The following is a 25461-nucleotide window of genomic DNA, read 5'->3' on the forward strand; positions in this document are numbered from 1 at the left end:
TGTGGGCCCGGCCTCTGTGCCCGCTGGGCACATGCTGGCACCGCCACCCGTGCCTTAAATATTCATTCACTTGACAGAGCACTAATTAAACAAAGTAAGGTGCATTATTACTTGATTAAATTTTTTATTGGCAGCTTAATTGGTCTGTTAGTTGTCCCTTAGGGAGTTGTCCGCACGCTCCCCCCGCGGTCCCTGCGCCACCCCTCCTTGCCCGCGGCGCCACCGCCTGCTCTGCAGCCCCGCAGCGCTGTTCAGAGGCGAGGTCACCCCTCAGCCACCAAGGTGCCGACCCTGGGTCAGCGGCAACCGGCCTACGCCTGGGGACCGGGCTGCCCTGGGCTCCCCACAGTGAGACCCTTGGAGGGGGAACAGACCCAGACCTGAGGGCCCAGGCCTGGGTCTCACTCTGCAGACAGCATCTGGGGGATGTACCCCTCTCTGGGTCCGGGCTTCGGCTTCCCCTTCTGCACCACTGCAGGGCTGCGGTTTCTCTGGCCCAGCATCCATCCTGAGACCCTCCCCTGCAGAGACACCAACACCTGCCCAGTCTCTGTGGAAGTGCCTTGGGGGGCTGGGGGGCCTGAGCACTCTGGGTCCACGTGTGGAAGGGCTGGGGCACCCGCTCTGAGCAGGCGAGCCCTGCCCCCCAACCTGGGGCCACTCCTCCCACACCCCTGCAGGTAGCCAGGCGAGCTGGGACCTGCCCGGGGGCACCTCTCACCTATCCCCCACCCCACAAGAGGAGTCCAGAGCCAGCCCTCACCCCTGCTCCAGTCTGCCTTCTGTGGGAGCCGCAACTCCCCCCGGGGTGAAACAGACACCCATCATTCCACCCGAGGGGCGGGGTTCAAGGTCGGTGCTAAAGCTCATCTCGCTGGGAGACCCGGGGTGGGCAACACCACCGGTCCTGGCTCCCTGAACCGTTTGGCAGACGGCGCACCCCTGTGCTGGGGGAGGGGCAGGGGAGAAGAAGGGGCCTTCCCAGGGTGGCCCAGGCCCGTGGTACTCACCCCCGCCGGCTACTGTGCCCCATGACCAGTCACCCCCCACCTGTTGCCAGTCCTTCCCACCCCCGCCGGCTGCCCTCTCCGGAGAGAGGATCCAGACCCCAGCCGATGACAGAGGAATCATGGCCACCCCAGAAGCCGCCGCTGGCGAGCAGGAGGCGAGGTAATTGGCATCGCCGGCGGTGGGAGCAGGAAATGAGTGGCCGCAGCCGGCGTGGAGCGGGAAGCTGCTCAGTGTCATCGGCCTTATCTGGGAACAGGCTGCCCAATTACAGGGCCGTGCCCGCTGCACCCGGCAGCTGCCCGCCCCTCTGCTGCCCCTCCGTGTCCTCACAGGATCTCCCAGGCCGGGCATCTGCTGACCCTGCCGGAAGGCATAAGGCAGCTGCCCGGGGAAAGACAGGCCTGACCCGACGTTCACCCAGCCAGGTGTGCAGCTGCAGGTGCACCTCCTCCCCTCCCCCGCCAGAAGGAGCAGGTCACCCTGGGCAGGTGCCCCGCCTCTCTCGACCAGCCGCTGCCGCGCGGGATTAATAATTCCGGGGTGGACAGCACTCCGCCATCCATCTCAGAAAGGCGGGCACTGGGGGCTGCGATAGGTGCCATATATTAGCAAAATAGGACGGTAATGGATCTGCAATTGTACCTAACGCAGCCCGGCATTACACGATTACACTGTACGTGATTAGGTGGCTCGCGGACGCACAGGGCCGGCTGGCCCAGGAGGGCTGAGTTGAGGGAGGGGCTAGACAGCGCCGTCCCAGGGGTGGTGGCACGGGGGACCCGCCTGGGGGCAGCTTCACCCATTCCTGCCCCAGGTTCTGCCTCCGTAACGTGGGGGGGGGGTGTGCGCTGCTGCCTGCTCTTAGGGTTATTGTGAACGCGCCCAGCACAGAGGGTGTGCTCAGCCCGAGACTGTCCGCTTCCTCTTCCTGGGGTACAGACACCTTGGGGACCCTGCAGCTCCTCTCCTGACCTTGATCCCTGAGGGGTCGTGGGCCCCTTGGTTTCAGGTCCTGCGCCTACCGCTCTTGGCCAGATGGCCTCAGGATGTCAGCCCCTGGCTCTCTGTGTGTGCAAAGGGCCTGGGAGCACAGACAGGGCCCCGCCTCCTTGATGGCTGGCGCTCCCTGAGGGCAGGGCAGGGCAGGGCAGGGCAGGGCAGGGCAGGGCAGGGCAGGGGCAGGCTCCTGTATGTCCCCAATAACAGCGGGCACTCGGCAGGTGAAACAGGAACTGAGCATGCCCGGGGCAGAGGGGGTGCCCACCTCTGCAGCCTGAGCCGAGGGACCCCCGACTGTTCTCTGTGTGCAGGGAGGGGCCAGCAGGGGGCTGACCCCACATCCAGCCCCTAACCCAGCTAGCCGGCCAGTACGAAGGGAGGCAGAGGGCACGCTGGCAGCCCACAGCGGCACAGGCTGGCTGGAAGGGAGGGGCCGGCTTGAGAACAGGGCTGTCACTCTAGAGCAGAAACACGGCCAGGACGGGCCTCGGGCTGGGCAGGGCTGTGTGTGGGACTGCAGGGGCTGCCCCGTGGCACTGAGCCCGGGGCCTTGAGTCTGAGATGTGATTTACAAGACGCAGTGGGGTCTGCCCCACAGGTGCTACAGACCCGTCGCCAGTCGGGCCCCTTACTTCCGCCCAGGGTTCAATGGTACCCCACCCCATGCCACGGAGACCCCAGGACTGGCTCTCACTTGTCCCAGAGCGGGCTGCTAGCGGGCAGAGCCCAGGAACCCCCTCCCACCATGTGTGCGTTCGCACTGTGTCTTCATCACAGCTTCCCCCCATCCCTTGGGGCAGCTGGGGGGTGTGGGCTGCGGGTGGGGCTGGCCGCCCACCTGTCCCCTGCTGTCACTTCCAGATGGAGGACTGGGCTCCGTCTCTCGTCCGTCTGTCCGCCCGCTCACAGAGCCTCCTGTTCCCGCAGCTGCTCCCCTCCCGGCACCCTCCTCCCACAGACAGCTTGGTTGGGCGGGGGGGTGTGAATTTCCACTCGGAGGGAGGACCTGTTTCTCCTGGCACTGCGGCAGCCGGGGGGGGGGGGGCAGGAGCCTGGAGGAGGAGGATGCCTGCGGCACAGGGTCCTGGAGCCAGCCCCCAGTGAAGGCACCTGCCCTCTCGCTCGCCCTGGGGGCCCGCAGGCTGGAGGCCAAGGGGGCCAGGGTCCCAGCCACCTCGGTCTGTGTGCTGGGGCTTTCCCCGTCCTGCCATCTCACACCTCCTCCTGCTAACCCTGCTCCCCATACACAGAGGTCACCCGCGCCCCCGTGTCTGGCAGCGGCTCCCTCACTGTCTGTCCAGGGCCGCAGGCCGGGGACAGGTCTCATACTGGCTCCGAGAGTGGCACTGCCAACAGTCACAGCCAGACCTCAGCTGAGAACTGAGCCCAGAGGGAGGCTGGGCCTCATCAGTGCCTCTGTACAGAGGGGAAACTGAGGCAGTGCAGAGGAGCCAGGCATCCCCGTGCCCCTGCCCCCCGGCTCGCCGTCCATCCCTGGATCCCAGCGTCAGGGATGAGGCTTCTGCGGGTACAGAGGTCAGGGGAGCCGCACTGGGTGGGGACAGCAGGCGCCAAGCCCCAGATTCTGCCCGCTCCCCGCCACCAGCTCCTTCCCCGCAGCTGCTGCTAACGATGGGTAGCCCCCCCCACCCCGGAACCCGGCTGCTTCAGCTGGTATTCAAAGCGGTGTCTCTGGGCACCTCTGTCCCCACTCCTGTCTGCCACCCACCCCACGGGGCCCCTCTGAAGGTAAATCTGAGTCACAGCTCCAGGCTGCCCCTCCCCTTGCCCTGGCCCCCAGGGACGTGCCTCATCCACACGGAACCCCACAGAGGGTGTCCCATGCTGGGCACAGTGGATCTGGGGACAGCTGAGGCCCAGGGCTGCTCTCAGGAGACACACACAGGTTGCAGCGACAGGGTCAACTTCTGAACCTGGCGGGGAAGGGCTGTGAGCACAGGAGAGAAAGGACAAGCCAGGCTGCTGTGGGTTGGGAAATGGCGGGGTGGGGTGGGGTGGGGGCGTCAAGGGATCCCAGCCGTGAAGTCGGGAGAGCGTGGGCAGGAGCTGAAGCCGAGAGAGAGCCTTCCGGGGAGTCCCGTTGAAGGGGAGCCACCACCAGGCCCTCGGAGCCGGCTGGCAGGTGCCGCGCGGGCAGAGGCGGCAGACAGAGGCGTGGCCCTCTGGGGAGGACCGCGGGGGCCATGAATGTTCATCAGTTTAGCAGCAGAGTGGGGTCTCCGTCTCTTCTGGGGGGCGGGAGGTGAAGCTCTCTCTCTCCCTCTCCCCAGAAAGCACTGTGCCCATTTAAAAGATGAGGGCACTGAGGCCGAGGAGCCATGGCCTGCCCTGCACCTCTGGGCAGCGGGGGGCTGCGAGCTGGGTTGCTGTGCACTGGGGGCGGTGCCGGGGTCTGTTTCCCGGGAGCTCGCTGCCCGGCACCGGTCTCTTCCTTTGTAAGCTGGCTGCTGGCCCAGGCATCAGGCAGTTCCTCCTCTGTCTAACCTGAATCTCTCACGCTGCTGGCTCAGCCCTTCCTGGAGCCGCTTTGCTCGGTCTTCCCACCCCAGGGAGGTGGGGGGCTCCTCTCTCGGCCCTGGCCCCCCCACACTGACCCTGGCCTTGTGTCGCAGCCCTGCCCTGCCCCTGTTCCCAGGGGACCCTGAGCCAGACCCCCTTCCCCATCTGCAGATGGCCAGTGAGCTCCAGGGCAGGAGGCAGTAGGGACCCCTGCGTCCCCCAACTCCAGGCACTTGCACCTCCGTGGGGCCCAGGGGCTGGGCGATGGCCGCAGCCTCAGACCCGCTGTGCACGCCCCCACCGCCGGCCTAGCCTGACCCAGTGCAAGGTACCCTTGGAGGGAGGCCGGGCAGCAGCCCTCTGCAAATCCAGCCCTGCAGGAAGCTGTGGGCTGTGACAGCCCCCCCCCCCCCCATCTACAGAGCCCGGCCTGGTTAATCTGCTTCATTAAAGGCACTAATTAATTGGCTTAATTAAAAGGGTAACCTCGAAGCCAGCAGCACCACCACCTCCTAACGAGGCTATACTGAGGCCGCCCCAGGGCCCTGAGCCCAGCCTCAGCTCTCAGCATCCGGGCTGGGGACCGCTGACCCTGCGGCTGGCCCCTCAGGCAGGCCCACGTTCATAGGCTGCGGCTTGGAACCCAGGATGTAAGCGCCATGATTAGAGCCGGGAGAGGCAGGCTACCTCCGGCAGAGGTGACCAGGGGAGGAAGGCCGCCTGCCCTAGGAGTGCAGCCCGGCCACACAGCACCGCTGGCACCAGGGCAGGACCCCCCTACACCGGGTGAGGGGCCCCTGGCCCACCAGCTCTCGTGATCACAAAGTACTGGGGTCAGGAGAACTGAGTTCAAATCGAAGCTCCACCCCTACGAGCCGGGAGGCTGCGGCTGTCACACATCCCCAAACCCCAGTTCCTCGTGTGCAAGACACCTGCCAGAGGTGCCAGGCAGGGGCTCGGCAGGAGACAGTGCTGGGATGGATTAGCCATGTCTGGCAGGGGCAGTGGGCCAGAAGCAGAGGCTCGTGTGCCACCCTCATGCTGCCCGCTCTGAGAAGAGGCTCAGGCTGCACGGCCACGGTGCAGACCTTCGCCGGAGCCACGGGGAAATGATTCTGGCCACTCTCGCGTGTCCACAGGGCATCACGGCTCGGACGGGGCTTCTTCCAGACAGGGGGTTTGCCTGCCTGTCTGGAGCCCTCTTCTCACTGACCAGGGCGGGGTGGGGCTTCCTCTGGCATGGGGACCCTACCCCTCACGGAAACGGGAACGCTATGATCATGTGCCTCGGTGCCTGGGCTCTCACTGCCCCTCTGGAGCCCCCCAGAGAGGAGAGACAGGACCCCAGCAAGGTGGCCCCCAATATCCAAAGGAGCCCTGAGGTCCCCAGGGGTGGACAGGCAACAAGACCCAAGGCCACGGGCATCCTGTCCAGGGGCTCGAGGTGCAGAAGGCTCCCTGGGAGTGCGAGGGAACCCCTGGGGGTCTGGGCCTGTCCCTGCGCACCGGGTGGGCACCCCGCGATGGGGGGTGGGGCTGGAGCCCACAGCCCTGCCCCACTGAAGCTGCACCGTGGCCCGCGGCGTCCCAGCTGTCTGTCGGCGCCGACAGATTTCCTCTCCGTGGGAACAGCTGTTGGCCTGCTCCGCCAGCCTCACTAGCACCCAGCGAGGGCCCCGCCCTGTGATGATGAAATCCATCAGCTGGGCCCAGGGGAGGGGCCGCGTGCTGCTGTCACCACCGGGTGCTGAGCCAAGCCACCAGCGTCCCCGCCGCCACCGTCGCCCACGCCAGCACCCAGAGCGCGGCGGCGTCCCCCACGGGGCCAGATGAGGAAACCGAGGGCCAGGAAGTGGCTCCTGCGGCTCCAACCCAGGGCTCTGGAGGCTCCACCCAAGGGTGGCCCCCCGCAGAGTCCACCCGCCCCCCCCCCAGGTGGGTAGAGCCCTCAGAGTGCGAGGCTGGGGACCTGGACAAGGCCGGATAAGGGAGACAGGAGTGCAGCCGAGCCCCAGCCCCAGGGCCATGCACGCTACGTCTCCCTCCCCTACTAGAATTCGCGCAGGCCACCGAGTGCCCAGGGCTGAGTCCCGGGGGTGGCGTCCCCAGCGTGTGACCCTCGCTGCGTGCCAGGTTCCTGCACAGCCCTGCAAGGAGCCCGTCCTCCCCGGGTCACTCCCCAGGAAACTGAAGCTCAGCAGGTCCAGGTGCCTCAGTGGCCTCGTCCGTCAAATGGGCGAATGACTGCGCAGGCGCGGTGAGCACACACTGGTGCCCGGCTTGGGTAACTCCCTCAGCCGGGTGGCCCAGTGGGCACTGCCTCCACTCTGCCTCACCCCGGCCCAGGCTGGGAGCAGCAGAGGCCCCGGGGTCACCACCACAGCGTCCCAGGATGATGACAGAGGTGGCGGGGGAGACCAGGGCGGCCTGAGGACAAGGCCCTCTGTCCCGCCGACCCCGGGTCAGGTCAGGGGCCCCGCGCCGGGACAAAGGCCAGGCTCTGTGTGGGCTCGGCTCCGGCGGGGGCAGCTGCCCAGGGCCAGCCCTGCTGCCACAATGAAGCCTTTGAGCCTGGGCCGGCGGGAGCTGCGTGTTCCCCCAGGCCCCCCCCCCCCCGGCTCTCACAAGCCCCGTCTGTCTGCGAGGCCACGGGGCCGGCGAGGCAGCTGCCAGGGGGCGGGGCCCACGCCCGGCCGGGCCCCTGGGCGTGATGCCGCCTCCCCGCCGGGCAGCCCCAGGCCTGGCACACGGGGCGCTGGGGAGGCACCGGGCCCCCTGCTGAGAGATCTCTCTGGATCGCTGCAGGGCTGGGCTCGGCCTGGCCGCCCGCCTCCCTCTCGGCCTCGGCTTCCCCATCTGTAAAACGTAGCCTCTGCGTACCCCTGGACCCCTGGAACGACGGATACCCGCGTCTAGTGCGCTACTCGGGCCAGGCAGGCAGAGCGTGCCGCGAGCACCCGCTGGCCGCCCTCCTCCCACCCCACGGCTGCAGGGGTGCAGCTGCACCCCCAGCTCTGCCTGCAGATGACAGGAGGCCGTGGCACGTGACTGAATTCGCGGGGGTCTCTGGTTCGCCCCTTACACAATGGCCTCCCCACCCTCTCCCAGGGCGGCTGCGCAGAGAAAGTAATTTATCAGTGTGTCTCGGAAGCCTTGGCCGGACAGAGTGATGAATCTCAGGATCAGCTCCACGCTTACGCCGGGGCCAGGGCAGACGAAAGAGGACGGGAAAGGTGGGTGGAGGTGGGCAGCACCTGTGCTGGGGCTCAGGTGGAGGGGAGGAGGAGGTCTGGTTTCTCCATCAGTCAGGGAGGGCTTCACGCAGGAGGTGGCGTTCACTCGATGTCGGGGAGGGAGGGTGGCCTTGCAGACCCAGGGACGGCACAGCTGATGGCTCAGGGGTGTGGGCTGTACAGGCCTAAGAGGCAGGACTAGGCTGAGGGGGCCTGAAATGCCAAGCCTAAGGGTTTGGGATTTGATTTTTTCAGGCACTAGGGAGCCACTGATGGTCTTAGAGCTAGTGAGTGACTTGATTAAATGCGTTTTTTTTTTTTTTTTTAACACGTTGCAGCGTCTCAGCCAGAGCATGGGGGGAGTGGGGGAAGCGTCGGAATTACATCCGTGTGTTCATGCCACTCCGGGTTCACGGTGCAGAGCCGAGAGTCCCAGGCGGTGGGGACAGCTCCGTCCTGCCCCGGGCGGCCTCAGCCCAGTACAGGGAGCACCTGGGGACCCAGGACCCACCTGGCTCCGCCTCTACGTGAATGACATCCGCGCTGTGCCCTCGGCTGTCCAGGGAGGAAGCGATGCCTGAGCCCCACGGCGCCGCTGTGACAACCAAGTTTGATTCTGGCAGGATCCGCAGGAAGCGACTGCGCGGCCTCCCCCGGGATTTCTCACGCTGGGGGGGGCTGGCTCAGGAGGGCTGGGTCTCGGTGGGAGCCCCCGACCCGCCACCACGCTGAGAGAAGCTGGGCTCAAACCCCAGCCCTGCCCCCTGGAAGCCGCGTGCACTTGACGGTCTGGGCCTCAGTCCCCTCGTGTGCCGGGAGGAGGTGACAACGGTCTCACTGCACAGACGCCGTGGGGACTCGATGTCCCACACAGGCTGCAGCTGGCCAGGCGGGGGGACCCCAGCCTCATCCGCCCCCGAGCCCCTAGGCGCCTGCACCCTCAGGACCCAACGGGGCTGCCACCCACCCTCATCCCACCCACAGTGGGGTCCTCTATGCCTCTATGAAGCTGGAGGCCTCAGCATCCCCACCACCACCTTGTCTACACTGCCTGCATCTCCAGGCAGGGCTAGACGGAGCCGAGGGCCCCTGGCTGCCAGCACCCCCAGGGGACTCACCCCCTCCTCCCAACACCTCCTGCCCCCCAGGTGCACCCCAGCAGAGCCTGGCTCCCCCACTTCTGCGCTGGGTGGCAGAGGGACCGGGAGGCCGCGCGGGGGTCGCCCCCTCCGCCACAGAGCCGGGCTGAGTAAATAATGACATTTCCTGCGCGCCCCACGCTCCTCGCCCCTTTCCCTTCCACAAATAAATTATCAACAACCCAGGTCCCGGTGGAGCGGAGCAGGTTCGGGAACAATGAAAACGCTTTTAATAGGATTCCAGGAGCTGCAGCCGCGCGCCGGTCCTAATGGAGATTGCTCTGTGACCGCAGGCCACCGGCGCCCTCCCGGGGCCCCTCGCCTGCCGCCCGCCAAGGCAACCAGGCCCAGCTGGGCCACCTGCTGACGTCAGCCGCGGGAGGGCACGTGCCATCCGCCACGCACGCCAGACCGCTGCTCCTCGCTCAGTTCTCACTCCCCCAACCCTCCCCGACATGCGACTCAGTGCCGCCATCAGCACACACGGCGGGGGCCGTGGGTGGGGGGAAGGCCTGGGCAGAATCTGGGAGGAGCGCTCCCGTGGTCCCCCCCACTGTGGGTCCCCAGCTCAGGAGGCGGCGGCGTGAGAGAGCAAACCCCAGCTTACCCATCCGTGCCTCAGTTTCCCCTCTGTGTACGTAAAGGACCCTGTGCACCAAGACCAGGGGATGTGGCGCCCCTTCCTCCGCGTGACCTTGGACAAGTCCCTTCCCCGCTCTGCGCCCCGGTGTACCCTGGTGCCACTGAGAGGCTTGTTGGGGGAGCAGCTGGCCAGCAGGTACACCCCGGGCGCCGTGTAAGCCCCGGCCGCCACCGCGCGGCCTCCTGCCCCGAGTCGGAGGGGACGTGCAGAGCGTGTGACCGTTTTCTGGAAAGGTTTAGGAAAGGCGGAGTGACGGAGCGGCGGGGAGACAGGGCTTCCATCGCTGATTCACGCCCACGGTGTTGCGTAAGCGCCCGCTGGAGCTGGGAACTCCATCCGGGTCTCCCGCGTGGGTGCAGGGACCCCAGTGTCTGCTGCGGCTTTCCCAGGAAGCTGCGTGAGCAGTACCGGAGCTGCGGCTCAAACTGGCGCTCTGGTGTGGGGCGCCGGCGGCCCAAGCAGCGGGTAGGCCTAACCCACGGCACCCCAAGGCACGAGGAACACGCCACGTCTGGCCACGGGCCCTCGGCCCAGTCCCCTTGTGGGCGTGAAGCTGTGCAGGGAGAGCAAAGCGCTGCATGAGATTGGCTGTGCATACAGCAGGTGCTCAGTACTTGCTGTGGCCTCTCTACCACCCCACCCAGCAGGAAGCGAGTCTCAGGGCCCCCGGGGCCCGGCTCCTACCCATCCCATCCCAGGGGACCTGTCGGGCAGGAGGTGACACTTGGGCCCCACTCTCTCTTTTGGCAACTTGGCCTCAAGGCCTTCTCATTCTGCCCCTGCCCCAGTTACCCACACCCCGGCTGGGCCCCATCACAACTGTGGGGTGGGCAGGGCCAGCCTGCACAGCCCCTCCCCCAGAGCCCAAGCTCCCCAGGGCCCCGGGACAGGCTCAGGGTTTGGGCCCTGGGTGCACCTGAGCCCAAGCGTGGGAGGCCCAGAGCCCTGGTGCTCCTGACCTTTAGGGCCTTGTGGTCCAATAGCAGGGAAACTGAGGCACAGAATACCCCACTGTGGGCATGCGGGGTCTGTCTCCCTGGGACATGGGGCTGATCTGAGGGGGTGTGGCCTCCCTGAGGAGGGGGGAGCCCCCAGGCCCCCAGCAGCCCTCCTCCAAGCCCTCCCCGTGAGCTCTGGCCGGCACCAGGCCACCCCAACTGCCAGCCAGCGGGCGGCCCTGCCCCGCACCCACCTTCCAGGGAGGGTAGAGCCATTGTCGCTCTGTGCCTCCCCCTCCCCAGACAGAGGCCCCAGGAGAGCTCCTGGGGACAGCACGAGGTTCGGGGGGCGGTTAGCAGCTTCTGGGGAGTGGGGTTCACTCAGAGAGGCAGACCGGGAAGATGGGGTGGGTGTGAGCTGTGTGTGCAGAGCACTGTGTAAAGGTGGGTGCAGGCGGGCAGGAGGCGCCCCTACTCGCCTAGCCTCCCCTCCCCTCCCCGCTGGGGGCCTCTGTCCTGAGAGAGGACAGGAGAGGGAACTCCCACCCCAGCTAGGGATCCCGTGGCCTTGGGCCTCCGATTCCTACCCTGAGCCTCAGCTGGACAAGGTGCCCTCGGGAATGGGGCTAAACTCCCATGATCCTCTGCAACGTGCCAGCCCCGGCCTGAGTTCTGACCACAGAGGAGCGGGTTCCAGTTGGGTCGCTCAGAGTGGCCAGCGGGTGGTTTGGGACAGACAGATCTGCACATCTGGCCCAGGACCCAGGAGGGCAGTCCCAGGGGCAGCTCAGGCCAGTGGACTTGGTCCCCAGTGACCCAGGAGGCAGCCAGCACCCTCCGTCCGCCACCACCTGCCCCAGCTCCCGAGTGGCCACTCAGTCCTGCAGACTGCACCCCTGCCCTCGGCCAGCCCTGCCTGCCTCCCCCGGCCTCAGGCCCCTGGGCTCCGGCCCTGCGCACCTCTGCTCCCCAGGCCGCCACCAGGCAGCCCTGGGCAGGCCGCCCCCAGGCATTTTGTGGCGCCCTTAGGCATTTTGTAGGCTATTTTCCCATCGCGGTCGCTGGGGGCGGGAGCGAGGGGCACGGGGGCCGGCTGGACAGGAGCAACTGGCTTCTGCGGAGAAATGCCATCTCCTCTCCCAAGTCATCCCCCTGCTCCCGCTCCTCCTCGGGCGCGCACTCACTCGCTCTTTTTTTTTTTTTTTTTTTTTTACAGTTTGCTAAATCTGTTGTAATCTGGTGCCAACGATTAATTCAGGCAGAAGGAGGGAAAGGGGAGTGGGGAAAAAATACTGCCGAGAGCTGCCTCTCGACAGCCACGCAGGCACCGAGGCCAGGACGGGCGCCTCCCGACGCCAGCACCAGCCCCGTTGCTGGGATGCCTGGGTTCTGCGCTCTGCCTGGGAGGCAGTGTCCCCTAGTGGTTAGCTGCGCCCGCACAGCTGGGCCTGCGCTCCCCCCTCCCTCGGCTGCACCCAGCCCCCTCCTCAGCCCAGTGCCCTTCCCACTGACCGGGGAGGGCTTCTCAGGGGCCCCCATTGTCACTGACGGCCCTCAGTGCTGTCACACACAGCCCCGTACATGCTGGTCCACCTGGCCCGGCTGGTGACAAATACCCAGCTCTCAGGGTCAGCGGACCCAGCGCCCTGGGCACCCCAGAGCGTGTGGGGGTGGGGACGGAGCAGAACATCCCAGGGGTGGCCAGCGGGCACCCCCACCGCGGGTCCACATGCAGGCCCCCCCAATCTGTTCTGTCCCCAGGCCCCTCATCTCCATCCCTCTCCTCGCCCCCTCCAGCTCACCCCTCTCGACGCAGGCACCCCCTTCCCTGGCGAGACCCCCCAGCAGCCTCCAGCGTTGTGGTGGAAGGGGGCGCGGCGGGTCAGTGCCAGCCCCCACCCGCTGTGAGCTCCCAGGCCAGCTCGGGTTCCACGCTTTGTCCCAGAGCCCAGCACTGCACCTGGCAAAGGCTGGTGCCACCACCACCTCCTGAATGTGAGTGAGTGAATGGGCAGGAGAGGAGGGGCGCAGGAGGGAGACGGAGCCCAGGGCGCAGGGCAGGGCCCCGGAGTCAGCCCGGCCCCCGTCTCTGTAGCCTCAGCCCCACCTCCCCCACCCCCCACCCCCGGTCCAGTTAGCTCTGCAGGACAGGAGTTTAACATCCACCACACAACTTGTACACCGTGAGCCAATGCCCCAGAGTGCTGACATCATCCGCAGAGCAGCTGACCCCAGGGGGCAGCCGGGCTCCGGGGGCCGCAGGTGCCGGTAAACAGGCATCCACCTGCCGCCCGGGCAAACGCAGGCTGTGCAAACTCGGCTGCTCGTGGAACCCTGCGGGCGCCAGCTGCCACAAGGGCAGGCCGCCTGCGGGTCCGGAGGGCACGGCCGGGCGCTGTCCTCGCCCATCCCCTCCCGGCCATCCCACCCTGGCCCGCCCAGAGTGACCATTGCTCCACGCACGGCACAGGTCGGAACACGGGTGCCTCGTGCCCTGGCCTGCATTCCGTCTCAGGGAGGCCAGCGGGTAGAGGAACACCGCTGCAAACACATTCAGAGCTGGACATCAAAGGTAGTCACGGGGTCTCGGCCAGAGCCCCAGAGCCCCCCTACATGGGCAGCGCCTGGGGAAGCCCCCCAGCCCCTCATCCAGGACACTCGCTCCCAGCCCACACCCTCATCTGCCTGTTGCTCGGGGCTGGGGTTGCAGCCCGCTGCCCCCACCAGCAGGGGGTGTGATCCCACTGGGGAGTGTGGCTGGGGCCTGAAAGCCTCAGCCCAGGGTGACCCGGAGATGGGGGCCAGCGGTGCACAGGGCCCCGTGTTGCCATGTGCGCATGCGTCACCTCATAGTGGGTGGCTCTGACGCGGGCACTTCATCGCGAGGAAGCCGAGGCCCGACAAGGCCTGGTCACTTGCCGGGTGAGCGGGCCAAGCAGAGGGAGGACTCGGGTGGCACCCAGTGTCCAGGAAGGCTGTGTGCTAGGCCTCTGAGCTCAGGCCATTCTCCAACCCTGACCGCGGGCTAGGGGTCGCTGGTAGGTCCCCAAGTCCCAAGGAACGTACCCATACCCAAGGGCCAGCCACGCCACCCCCAGCCCGCACCGTGCTTCCTCTCTCCCTGCCCCAAGCCACTGCTTCTGTCCCGCCTGACTGCTCGGAGGCAGCTGTGCCCGGGGCCCAGGTCCTCATCTCCCCGCACAGAGCAGCCCCGACCCCCACCCCACCCCCACCGCAGCCACCGCCTGGGCCCCTGCAGGTGGCCGGCACCTCTGCACCTGCCACTTCAGGGCCACCTGGAGCTCCTGTCCCCTCTCAGCTAACTTTGCAGGTTTATGGCTTTTGAAAGGCAGAGTAACAGAGAGAGAGAGAGAGAGAGTCCATCTGCTGGTCCACTCCCCAGGTGGCCTCAACAGTCAGCTAGGAGCGAGGAGCTCCATCTGGTCTCCCACCTGGGTGGCGGGACCCCATGACTCGGCCATCTCCTCTCCCGCTGCCTTCCCAGGCGCACTGGCAGGACACGGAGTGGAAGCAGAGCAGCCAGGATTCAGATGGGCACTCGGGTATGGCATGCCGGCTTCACCTGCTGCGCCACACACTGGTCCCTTTCAGACGGCTTTGGAGCCGGTACAGACGCAACCTGCCCGTCCTTCCGGGCACCGCTGTGGCCTGCTAACCCTCCCTTACTGAGACATCCGCTACCCACCCCGGTCCAGGCAAGGACCCGGGGCCCCCGAGGGGCGGCTGCAGGCCTGGCTCACCCAGCGGGCCTCAGTCTGCACAGAGCTGAGTCCCGGGGGCCGACGCCTTGGCAACAGGTGACAGGGCCAACACCCTGACCGGCTCCTTAGAGACAAGCTGGGCGGTGCTCCCAGAGGCCTCCGTGGGGCGACTCAGGGGAGCACTGGGGGCGCTGCTGCTGGGGGCCAGCGTGCCAGCTGCATAGGGAGGGGGATCTCGCCCTAGAACCTCCAGGCTCTCTGCAGGTGCCCCCGGCCCTGGGGGAGCCTGTGGCCCAGAAGCGGGGTAGGGCCACTCAGGACATGGGACAGCTCCCGTCTGGGGGTCAGGGAGGCACAGAGGTGGGGGGACAGGCAAGCGGTCAGCGGTGGGCGGGTGCGAGGGAGGCTCAGCTCCAGGGGAAGTTGGTGCAGGCCACGGCTGCCCAGCGCCCTGCGACTCTGTACTCCCATAGCTTTTAGGAGGTGTCCGGGCTATGGGTCTGCGTGGGGGTGCACACAGAGCCCCCGCCCGCCGCCGCACGCGCTCTCTGCCCACTGCAGCCAGATGTGACAGCCGGCAGCTCCTCCTGCCCCTCAGGCCTCCCCAGCCCCTCCCCACAGCACAGGCCATTTCCATTTTAAACCTGAGGACGCCCTGAGCAGTCGCCCACGGAGCCGGCACCAGCTGACAGGTGACGCTGGGGCTCTGCTCCTGGGGCTGGCCGGAAGAGACGCACTGCACTTTCAACTCCAGAAACCCCAGCCTGGAACCCCCCAACCCTGCCAGGCGCAGCCGCTGACCGCCGGTGGGGGGGGGGGCTGGCCCAGCCCACACCCCTCCACCTGGAGCCCCCGGGGTCCTGGGGGACTGTGTCCCCCCTCCCCCAGCACAGACAGCCCCTCCCCAGCTCCAAAGCCACCCTGGGAGGTGGGCTGGCCTCCAGCCTCCCTGAGGGTGCAGGACCTCAGGGGGCTGGGCCCACTGCCCCCTCGCTCCCCCGCCCCCCAGCTGAGCTGTCTGCTCGCCAAGCTCACCCCAGAGAGCCTCCAGCCCCCGGAGCTGCGGGAAGCCTGGTAGCTCCCTGATGGGGCTGCCCCACAACTTTCTCTCCCATGGAGAGCTCAGATCAGCCCGCTCCCTGCCTCCCCCCTGGGCCTCCTGCCCCCAGGGAGGGCGTGTCGGCCAGCCCCCATGGGGCGCCCCCCTGGCCTGGAGAGCCTGGGGAGGGGGCCGCCCGCTGTGTGCCCCCAGTCGCGAAGTTGCAGGGCTCTGGCCGCCAGGTGCACGGCCCCCACCGAGGCGGCACAGGGCTCACAGCCACAGCGCGCACAGGGAGGGAAGTTGGAGGCTGCTGGTGCCCCCCTTGAAGTCGTTTTAAAAATAAAACCTCGCTCCAACCGTGACTCACACGGCTGGTGGGGACGGGAGCGCGGCGCCCGGCCGGCCGGTGCCCTGGCCGCGGGCACCTCGCCCTCTGGCTCCAGGGTGCGGGGCCGGAGCTGGGACCGCCCTACCCAGCCTGGCGCCCCCCGCGGGCTCCAGCCGAGCCGCCCCCCGACCCCCGCCCTTTGCAGGCTCTGCTCATGAGAGCGGAGTCGCCGACCGCGCACCCCACGCCTCCCCGGGCGGCGGGGCCAGCGCCACTGGCGCTCGGCGCTCGGCTCCCGGCCCCCACCCCAAATCCCGAAGGCTGCGCGTCCCCCGCCGCGCCAGGGCAAAGCCGAGCAGCCCGATCCCGCCGCGCCTCCGCGCCTCGCCGGCCTGCGGCCCCCGCCCCGCGGGCCCCGGCGCCCCGTCCCGGGCGCCCAGCTCCGGCCCCCGCCCGTTCAGCCCGCCTTACCTGCGCAGCGGCCGGGGAGGCGGGTCTCCTCGGGAAACTTTGCGGCTACGGCTGGAGCCTCAGGGGTTATTCCAAGGAGCGGGCGGGAACCCGAGCCGGAGGGCACCCTGGGGGGCGCGGGAGAGGAGTCCCCAGCGCGCAGCGGAGCGCGGTGGCGGGCCCGGGGCGGGGGGCGCGCGGCGGCGCATCTGCCCGGCTCGGGCGCCCGGCAGAGCCGCGGGAGGAGCGCGCGGGGCTGCGCCGGTGGCGGGGTGCGTGTGCCCGGGCGGGTGAGCTCCGTGGAGCGAAGGCCAGCGGTGGTGTCCGCGCGGGCGGCGGCGAGCAGGGCGCGGGAGCCAGGCTGTGCGGCCGCCTCTCCCCTCGCGGCGGCGGGGGCCGTGCGTGCAGGCGCGGAGCGAGCGGGCGGGGAGGAGAAGGGGAGGCGGCGGCGGGCGGGGAGAAGGCGGCGGGGGCGGGGGCCGCGCTGCGCACTGGCCGGCGGGACCCGGCGCGGGAGGCTGCGCCGCCGCGCGGGGACTCGGGCCCAGCCCGGAGCCGCGGCCTCCGCCTCCCGCTCCTCCTGCCCTCAGCTAAAATGGCTGGGGGTGGGGCTCTCAGTCTGGGAGTCTGCCCCCCTGGGGAGCGGTGGGGGGAGGAGGCCCCCAAAGCAAACCCGCCTCCGGTGGGGGGAGGAAGCGGGGTTCTTGCTCGGCGCGCCGCCTCCCCTGCACCCCGCTCTCCGCACCCACTCATTCATCAACCTTCCACCCATCTACCCATCCACCCATCCATCCATTCATTCATTCATTCATTCAGCCAGCCATCCGTGCATTCATTCACAAACACGTCCCCAGGCCCACTCTGCTGCCGGGGTAACCCCTTCTCTGCTGGCCCCTTCCCTACCCAGGTGTTCCCACTTCCTTGGGCACTCGGAGCCCTGCCCCACGCTGCCTAAGTGGGCAGTGCCTGGGTCAGACGACGGCCAGCCTCAGTCCTTGGTAGTAAATGGGAGTACTAAGGACTGAAGTCCAAGGTTAGCGTGGGGGTTAAAGGGACCTGGTGGGGAAAGTGGCTGGAGGAGCCGCTGCACCTGTGCTGGGGGCTGACGGCAGGGGGGAGCACCTGTGCTGTGGGGGCTGGGGGAGCACCTGTGCTGTGAGGGCTGATGGGGGGAGCACCTGTGCTGAGGGGGCTGGGGGGAGCACCTGTGCTGTGGGGGCTGGGGGGAGCACCTGTGCTGAGGGGGCTGGGGGGAGCACCTGTGCTGTGGGGGCTGGGGGGAGCACCTGTGCTATGGGGGCTGACGGGGGGGAGCACCTGTGCTGAGGGGGCTGACGGGGGGAGCACCTATGCTGAGGGGGCTGATGGGGGGAGCACCTGTACTGTGAGGGCTGATGGGGGGAGCACCTGTGCTGTGGGGGCTGGGAGGAGCACCTGTGCTGTGGGGGCTGGGGGGAGCACCTGTGCTGTGGGGGCTGGGGGGAGCACCTGTGCTGTGAGGGCTGACAGGGGGGAGCACCTGTGCTGAGGGGGCTGACGGGGGGAGCACCTGTGCTGTGGGGGCTGGGGGAGCACCTTGCTGTGGAGGCTGGGGGGAGCACCTGTGCTGTGGGGGCTGGGGGGAGCACCTATGCTGAGGGGGCTGATGGGGGGAGCACCTGTACTGTGAGGGCTGATGGGGGGAGCACCTGTGCTGAGGGGGCTGACGGGGGGGGAGCACCTGTGCTGAGGGGGCTGACGGGGGGAGCACCTGTGCTGTGGAGACTGGGGGAGCACCTGTGCTGTGGGGGCTGGGGGGAGCACCTGTGCTGAGGGGGCTGGGAGGGAGCACCTGTGCTATGGGGGCTGGGGGGGAGCACCTGTGCTGTGGGGGCTGGAGGGAGCATCTGTGCTGAGGGGGCTGATGGGGGGAGCACCTGTGCTGTGGGGGCTGGGGGGAGCACCTGTGCTGTGGGGGCTGGGGGGGAGCACCTGTGCTGTGGGGGCTGGGGGGAGCACCTGTGCTGAGGGACTGGGGGGAGCACCTGTGCTGTGGGGGCTGGGGGGAGCACCTGTGCTGAGGGGGCTGATGGGGGGAGCACCTGTGCTGTGGGGGCTGGGGGGAGCACCTGTGCTGTGGGGGCTGACGGGGGGGAGCACCTATGCTGTGGGGGCTGGGAGGGAGCACCTGTGCTGAGGGGGCTGATGGGGGGAGCACCTGTACTATGAGGGCTGATGGGGGGAGCACCTGTGCTGAGGGGGCTGGAGGGAGCACCTGTGCTGTGAGGGCTGGGGGGAGCACCTGTGCTTTGGGGGCTGACAGGGGGAGCACCTGTGCTATGAGGGCTGATGGGGGGAGCACCTGTGCTGTGGGGGCTGGGGGGGAGCACCTGTGCTGTGAGGGCTGACAGGGGGGAGCACCTGTGCTGAGGGGGCTGGGGGGAGCACCTGTGCTATGGGGGGCTGGGGGGAGCACCTGTGCTGAGGGGGCTGATGGGGGGAGCACCTGTACTATGAGGGCTGATGGGGGGAGCACCTGTGCTGAGGGGGCTGGAGGGAGCACCTGTGCTGTGGGGGCTGGGGGGAGCACCTGTGCTTTGGGGGCTGACAGGGGGAGCACCTGTGCTATGAGGGCTGATGGGGGGAGCACCTGTGCTGTGGGGGCTGGGGGGGAGCACCTGTGCTGTGAGGGCTGACAGGGGGGAGCACCTGTGCTGAGGGGGCTGGGGGGAGCACCTGTGCTATGGGGGGCTGGGGGGAGCACTTGTGCTGAGGGGGCTGACATGGGCCCCAGGGGAGCACCTGTGCTGTGAGGGCTGGCATAGGGAGGGGCACCCAGACCACCCGCCATCTCCCTACCTCCTGAGTCCCGGTGCTGTCGCGTTCTGCCGGATGCGGAGGTCTCCCATCTGTGCAGCCTCACCTGCCCTGGCCAGACACCGTCACCTGTCGCCGAGCCGGGTCACTGCCTCCTGGCTTCTTTCCCTGTAGACGGCTGCTCTGCTCTCCCCACTTCTGCTCCCGGCTCTGCCCCCAGACTCCTCAGAGCCTCAGGGCCCCTCTCTGCAGACCCCTGCCCGCCGGTGCCTCCCACCCCAGGCCTCCTCAGAACATTCCAGGGCCCAGCAGACCTTGCTCTGTGCTGTCCTTCAAGGCCTGGCCAGACCACCACCCCTGGGGTACAGAGGCCCCCTCTGCCGCCTGCCCCCGCGTCCCTGCTGGGAGCCCCCCGGCCTTGTCGTCCTCACGTCTCCCGCCTGAGCCCCCCACCCACCCCCTTAACTCCCTTTCTGCCTGCTCCCGCTCTCTGCTCAATTCTCCAAACGGCTATTTTTTCCTCCAGTTTTTATTTATTGCCCAAACAGCATTATGCCAACAATAGAGGGAAGAACACATCGCCACCATGCCACCGCCCTGGGCGTCAGGTCCGCAGTCCCTGTTCCCTGTCCCCTTCCAGGCTCGGCCATGTTTCCCTCCCCCCTCCCAGGTGGACGCGGGGCCCGGGGCTCCGTTGTCGCTAGGTCTCGGCACCTGTGTGCGGCTCGCTCCTTGTCCAGCCGAAGCCCTGGAAGCGAGGTGGCTTCCCAGCCCCGCCGTGCCCGTGCCCAGCAGGGGGCTGGCAGAGAGCGGGCTCTCGGGGCCTTGTGGTGGGTGCTACGGCTATAGCTCCGACAAGTGGAGCTGAGATATGAAAACATCATCTCCGTAATTGCGGTTAATGGCTGCGTGATATTCCATCTGGCCTGCTCAGCCGTGCTCGGCGGCTGCACACGGTCCAGGGAGCGCTGACGGAGGTCCGCTCTGTGCCAGCCGCTGTTGGGGGCACCACGGGTCAAGGGTGAGTTGCGACCTGCTGGAACCCTGCTGTGGCAAAGCTGGAACCACGACAGCTCAGCACAAGGCCTAGGGGCCCTGCCACTCACAGGGCAGGCGGCTCCTTGACCGGGACCCGGGAGCAGGGAGGAAAGGCCTGGCGGGCAGCAGGAGGAGCTTGTTCCAGCCTGCTACAGGTGCTGTGGTGCGTGGTCGGGAATTCTTGTCAAAGCTGGGGACGGCGGCCAGGGGCTCGTGTGGAAATCAGGGTGGCTGACGTGTGGCGTCTTGGACAAGGACGAGGACAAGGGGAGAACCAGTTCCAGGAAAGGGGCAGCCGGCTCTGGGAGTTAAAAGATCACTTGTTCAGTCAACAAACACTCGGTGCCGTGGGCTCAGAAGGACTAAGCTGACCTGCCAGCCGGGTCCTGACAAGGACACTGTCAGCCGGGAGGGACACACAAGTTGCTTGGTGACGATCTGTGGCCTCAGCCTTGAGCTCACCAAGCCCCAGCTCCCTGGCCCCCAGAGCAGCCTGCCAGTGGGCAGTCGCGGTCACCCCAGCCATGCCCACAGCCACCCGCCCAGCCACTCTCCCGGAGCCCTGGTCCTCTTCCGCTCGCCGCCTTACCCCTCTGCTGCTGGTGGCCCGAGCCCTGTCCCAGCCTCCCTGTGCCCCCCCCCCCAGTCTTTTCTCAGCGTGGCCGTCCTGGGAGGTCATGGGAGGCAGTGGTTTACGTGCTGCGTGGTGCGGGATTGAGACACGGCGCTGTTCCGCGGCTGTTGGCACAGGTTGTGCCGCCCGTGGCCTTGGGGCTGCCGGGGCCGGGGGAAGGGAAGCCGGTGACCGGACTCGGGGCTGGGGCAGAGTCATCCCCGTGGGAGGGTTGGGGGTGTCACCAGGGGCCTTAGTCCCTCTGTGCGATCAGTGGCCAGCAGTCAGCTGGCTGGGCAAGGATGGAGGCGGCCATTCAGAGGGCCTGGGCTCAGCCTTCCCCAGGGGCCAGCTTGGCATCAACTCCAGGGAGGGGTGCGCTCCCAGCCCCACCCAGACCCTACCAGGCTTCCCATCCCACTCTGCATTCTTTTCATAAAAGATGTTCCCGGGGCCAGGATCGTGGTGTAGCAGGGAAAGCTGGTGCCTCCGGTGCCACGGTCCCATGGGGTGTTGCTTGGCGGGTGAGCAGGCTGCTCCACTTCCGATCCAGCTCCCTGCTGTGGCCTGGGAAAGCAGTGGAAGGTGGCCCAAGTGCTCGGGCCCCTGCACCTGCGTGGGAGACCTGGATGAATCTCCTGGCTCCTGGCTCCAGCCTGGCACAGCCCTAACCATTGTAGCTATCTGGGGAGTGAAGCAGTGGATGGCAGACCTCTCTCTCTCTCTCTCTCTCTCTCTCTCTCTGTCTCTCTCTGTCTCCCCCCTGCCCTGTCTCTCTTTCTCTCTCTGTAGTTCTGATTTTCAATAAATAAATACATCCTTTAAAGAATTTATCAAATGCAGAACGAGAGAGAGAGAGAGAGATCTTCTATTCTGTTTCACTCCCCAGATGCCTGTAATAGCCAGGGCTGGGCCAGGCCGAAGCCAGGAGGCAGGAGCTCCGTCTGGGTCTCCCACGCGGGTGGCTGGGACCCCATGCACGTGAGCCCTCATCTGCTGCCCTCCCGGCACATTAGCAGGGAGCTGGGTTGGAAGTTGGGACTTGAACCGGCGCTCTGATAGACGGGATGCTGGCGCGGAAAATGGCGGCTGAACCCACTGTACCACGACACGCCCACCTCTGAGTTCCAACTGAGAGGCCCCCTGCGTCCCACTGAGTCACGCCACTGAGTACCCAGCCCATCTGGCTCCCCACCCGCAGCCCCAGGCCATGCCCAGGACGACTGGTTTGCGGCAGGAACCCAAGGCCAGGGGCCAGGGGCGGCAGGCAGGGCCTCCGGCCCAGGGAGGGGGGAGTCCCATAGCAGGTGCTCCAGGGGCAAGGCCGGGAGGGATGAAGCCAGCAACTCCTGGGGCCTGGGAGGCTGCCGGCCAGCGGGGAGCCAGGGGTCCCCTTGGCCTTGCTCGCCCACCCTCCAGGCCTAAGCCCGTGCTGCTCAGCCTCGGCCAGGTGCCCTGCGAACAGCCTCCCGACCCCACCTGTCTGGTGAGGTCAGTCGCCTCGTCCTCTGTCGCTGGACCTGCACTCGGCCGACTGGCTCGCGACGGAGGGGCCGCATCCGCAGAGTCCCTTCTGCTGTCAGGGACGCCGGGCCAGAGCCCGCTCGGTGGCTCCAGCCACGCCCCCTGCTAATGAAGCCCCCGACACCATCACAAGGGTCCCACCTCCGTGACCCCACCCAACCTCGGCACCTCCCCACACCGGCAAGCGGGGGGCTGGGGGATCGGAGTGGATGTGCACTTTGGAGAGACACTGAGCGGTCACCTGTTCCCTCCGCCCCCGTCGCTTCTCCTTGGTGGCCCTGAACCACACACGTACCAGCCGCTGGGAGTTGTGTGAGCGCACTTTGACATCTCTGAAATCGGGGTGTGGCTGATGACATCACCACCGCACCGGGAGCACCCGTCGCCGTCCCTGCGTGTCCCCAGCATCCGGCACGTGGGTGGGCCGAGCACTGCCAGCCGTGGCTGAGTGACTGTGTGGAAGGATCGTGGGGCTGAAAGAACCCTTCCAGGCCACGCTGACGGTGATGGAGCTGTCCCAAGGCAAACTGGGAAATTCATGGAACTGGGAAATGTCATGTGGTGACGGTCGGGGCTCAGAGGGGGCCACCCCCTCCAGCGGCTCAGAGGCGGGCAGGGAGGTCTGGATGTGTGGGGGGTGGGGGAGGTGATGGGGACCTGAGAGGCAGACCTGGCCTCACAACCGCCCCTGGGCTGGGCAAAGTAGAGGGCAGGAACCACTGAGCCCCCACCTCCCTCCAGCCCTGGAGGGCTGCCACTGGGCGGGCTCCGCTGCCGGCCCCGCCCTCCATAGGAGCCTCCTCTTCCCGCCACAATGACTGCACCCCCCCCACCCACGTGTCTCCCAGCCACCCAGGGCTGCCCTCCCTCGCCCCTGCATGGTTCCCTGCAGGGGACAAGCTGCCTCTCACCTGCCACTGCCACCTGCCACGTCCAGGAAGGGCGGGCCACACGGAGGGACCAGCACGTGCCAGGGCGGTGGGGGCTACTGGACAGGGGCGGTGGAGAGAGCAGCAGGTGAGGCCCAGCTGGGGGGGGGGGACCGGGCCCCTGATTGGCACAGAGGTTGCGTGACTGGCACTGGGGACAGTGAGGAAGGGGCCGCCATGTGGAAGTGACGGGTGGCCCCGGGAGACTGGAGAGCCGAGGTGAGCTGTTGGCTGCTGAGGGCAGGGGAGAGGCAAGGTGAGGTCAAGGACGCCCAGGTGTGGAGATGGAGAAGTCTCGGGGGAGGGGCGAATGGCACCCTGGCCACAGCCTCAGGGCTGCCTCCCCCACCCCCAGCACCTCCCTCACGGTTCCCCGCTGCGGTCCCAGTTGGCTCACTGCCCACAGCCCTGCGGCCTGCCCTGAGCCTGGCGCCTGCTCCCACAGCCAGGGACAAAGAGGGGCTCAGCCCATGGCGCCCCCCTCCCTCGGTCCTGAAGCTGCAGGGGTGGGGGAGGAAACATGGCATCTTCTGGGACCCCGCCCCAACCTGGCCCCGGCACAGTCAGGAGAAAGCCTATCCGAAGCCCCGGCCCCTTCCCCAATTCCTGGGTGTCCGGAGCTCCGATCCAGGCCCGGTGGGGTGGGGTCAGTCCGAGCCCCTTACCTGCCATGCGCAGGTGCCCAGGGCAGCCAGGCCGCCCAGGTTCTGCGCTGAGCACCTGCTGAGGCTGGGTAGGGCTGAGCATAGGGAGAGGGAGGGGAAGGGGCACCACTGCCGGCCTTGGGGGTGGGGCGGAGGGTTGCCTGGCAACCGGCACGCGGCGCCAAGGAGAGATTCTTAAAGAGCCCAGGCTGGGCCACGCAGGGGCACCCCGAGGCTCGGCCTCGCATACCAATGGCAGCCACGGGGTGCAGTCCAAGCTAGGAGGATAGAGAGGAGGGGCGCCCGGGCCGGGGGACCCTGAGGCAGGCGGGGCAGGGACCAGGCTGGGCCCTCTGGTCTCATCCGCGCAGGGCCTGGGAGCGGCGCCTTGCGGAAGCAGCTCCGCAGACACGGCCGCCTGTTCCTGGCTGGGCCCCCCAGGCCGCCTCCGCCGAGAGCGAGGAGCCGAGCGCTGCACGCAGGCGGCAGGTGCACCCCAGAGCTGCGACTGACGGAAGTGCCCCCCGGTGTCCAACCTGAGGGCCCTGGGCCCCGAGTGGCTGCCGCCTTGCTCGGCCTCCCTGAGAAGGGACCGTCTCTGGCCTCAGGGCGACACCTCGCGTGGGTCTCCAGCTCCTGGGGCCTCAGTTTCCCCGGGGGTGCCTTGCCAGGGCTCCAGGGATGACCCTGTGGGGGTCTGGCCTCAGGGGCGTTGAGGACAGCGTCTGGGGAAGCGTCAGAAGCTTTCCCTGGATTGGGGGGCTGTGACCCCAGAGGTTAAGACCCTGGGCCTCGGGGAGGGCTGGACGGGGAGCCCCCCTCCGCTCCTGCCAGGGGGAGGGGGTTCCTGCTGCTCCTCCCACTGACCACATGGAGCCACGCTGAGAAGCCAACTCCATCCCGGGCGGATCCTGCCTCCCCCTCCGCCCTCTGATTGGTCCCTGGTGCAGCAAGGCCTCTTCTCAACCCGCCCTTCCCCCGCCCCCCATCCCCAAGGAGCGAGTCAGGCTGCACCCGACTCCCCGTGGCTGTGGAAGAGGGATCAGGGCCCCAGGGCCTGGCCACCCCTTCTGCCTGCCTCCCAGCCCCTGGGTGTTGGCCACGGTGGGTGGAGGACCTCCCCACAGGCTGCCCTGCTGGTCCCAAAGGAAGTCGTTAGAAAACCAGGGGGTGGGCGCCCCAGGAAGCAAGGCATGGGGCAGCGAGCACTTTTGTCCCCTCAACAAGTAAAAATATTTATTTCAGAGGCGCAGAGAGTGAGAGTCCCCATCTGCTGGCTTACTCCCCAGATGCCTGCCACGGCTGGGCTGGGCCGGGCCACGGCCAGGAGCCAGGAGCCCCGTCCAGGCTTCCCAACACTGGAGCAGCGCTGCTACCTCCCGGGGTCTGCACGAGCTGGAGCTGGAGCTGCAGCCAGCGCTGGGTGTTGCAGGGGTCCTCTCATGGGGGACGTGGGTGTCTTGACCAGTATCGCAGCTCTAGGCTAAATGCCCGTGCTGGCAGCGGGCACTTTGCGTGATCAGGGGGAGGCCCTTAGAGGAGGTGACATTTTCACCGAGACCCGAAAGATAAGGAGGACCCAAGGTGGAAAGAGCTGGTAGAGGAGTGTGCCAGGCAGAGCAAGCAGTGTGTGCAAAGGCCCTGGGGTATGAAGGAGCCAAACCTATTTGAGGGAGAGGAAGGAGGCCAGGAAGTTGGGGGTGGCGGGAGTCGCGTGTGGGCTGCAGCCATGTGTTCATGGAGGAGAATATGCGTTTTATTCTAAGTATAATAGGGAGCTATTTGAGAGTTTTAAGCAGGGAAGTGACATGATCTAATTTATATTTTAAAGCGATCATCAGAACAACCACTTTGGAGACAATTTGGCAACAACTAGTCAAGTTAAGAACGCC

At 67.4% G+C, this 25461-nt stretch overlaps 2 protein-coding genes and 1 long non-coding RNA gene across 8 annotated transcripts in view; 1 reads left to right on the forward strand and 2 right to left on the reverse strand.

Moving 5' to 3' along the window:
- FLRT1 (fibronectin leucine rich transmembrane protein 1) overlaps window positions 1-16601 on the reverse strand; it is a 64820-nt gene extending 48219 nt beyond the window's left edge. Inside the window, exon 1 of the mRNA XM_051833141.2 lies at window positions 16047-16601. The gene's annotated coding sequence lies outside the window, so the exon portion shown is untranslated. The remainder of the gene's footprint in view (window positions 1-16046) is intronic.
- MACROD1 (mono-ADP ribosylhydrolase 1) overlaps window positions 1-25461 on the forward strand; it is a 112784-nt gene that overhangs the window by 70867 nt on the left and 16456 nt on the right. The gene's annotated exons all lie outside the window — the stretch shown is intronic.
- Window positions 19341-23724, reverse strand: LOC103347266 (uncharacterized). The gene is made up of 4 exons (XR_516107.4): window positions 23591-23724; window positions 22908-22984; window positions 22292-22448; window positions 19341-20160 (listed from the first exon to the last, which is right to left on the reverse strand). It is a non-coding gene; the product is annotated as an uncharacterized lncRNA (long non-coding RNA).

The sequence above is a fragment of the Oryctolagus cuniculus genome, chromosome 1 (assembly GCF_964237555.1).
Source record: "Oryctolagus cuniculus chromosome 1, mOryCun1.1, whole genome shotgun sequence".
NCBI lineage: Eukaryota > Metazoa > Chordata > Mammalia > Lagomorpha > Leporidae > Oryctolagus > Oryctolagus cuniculus.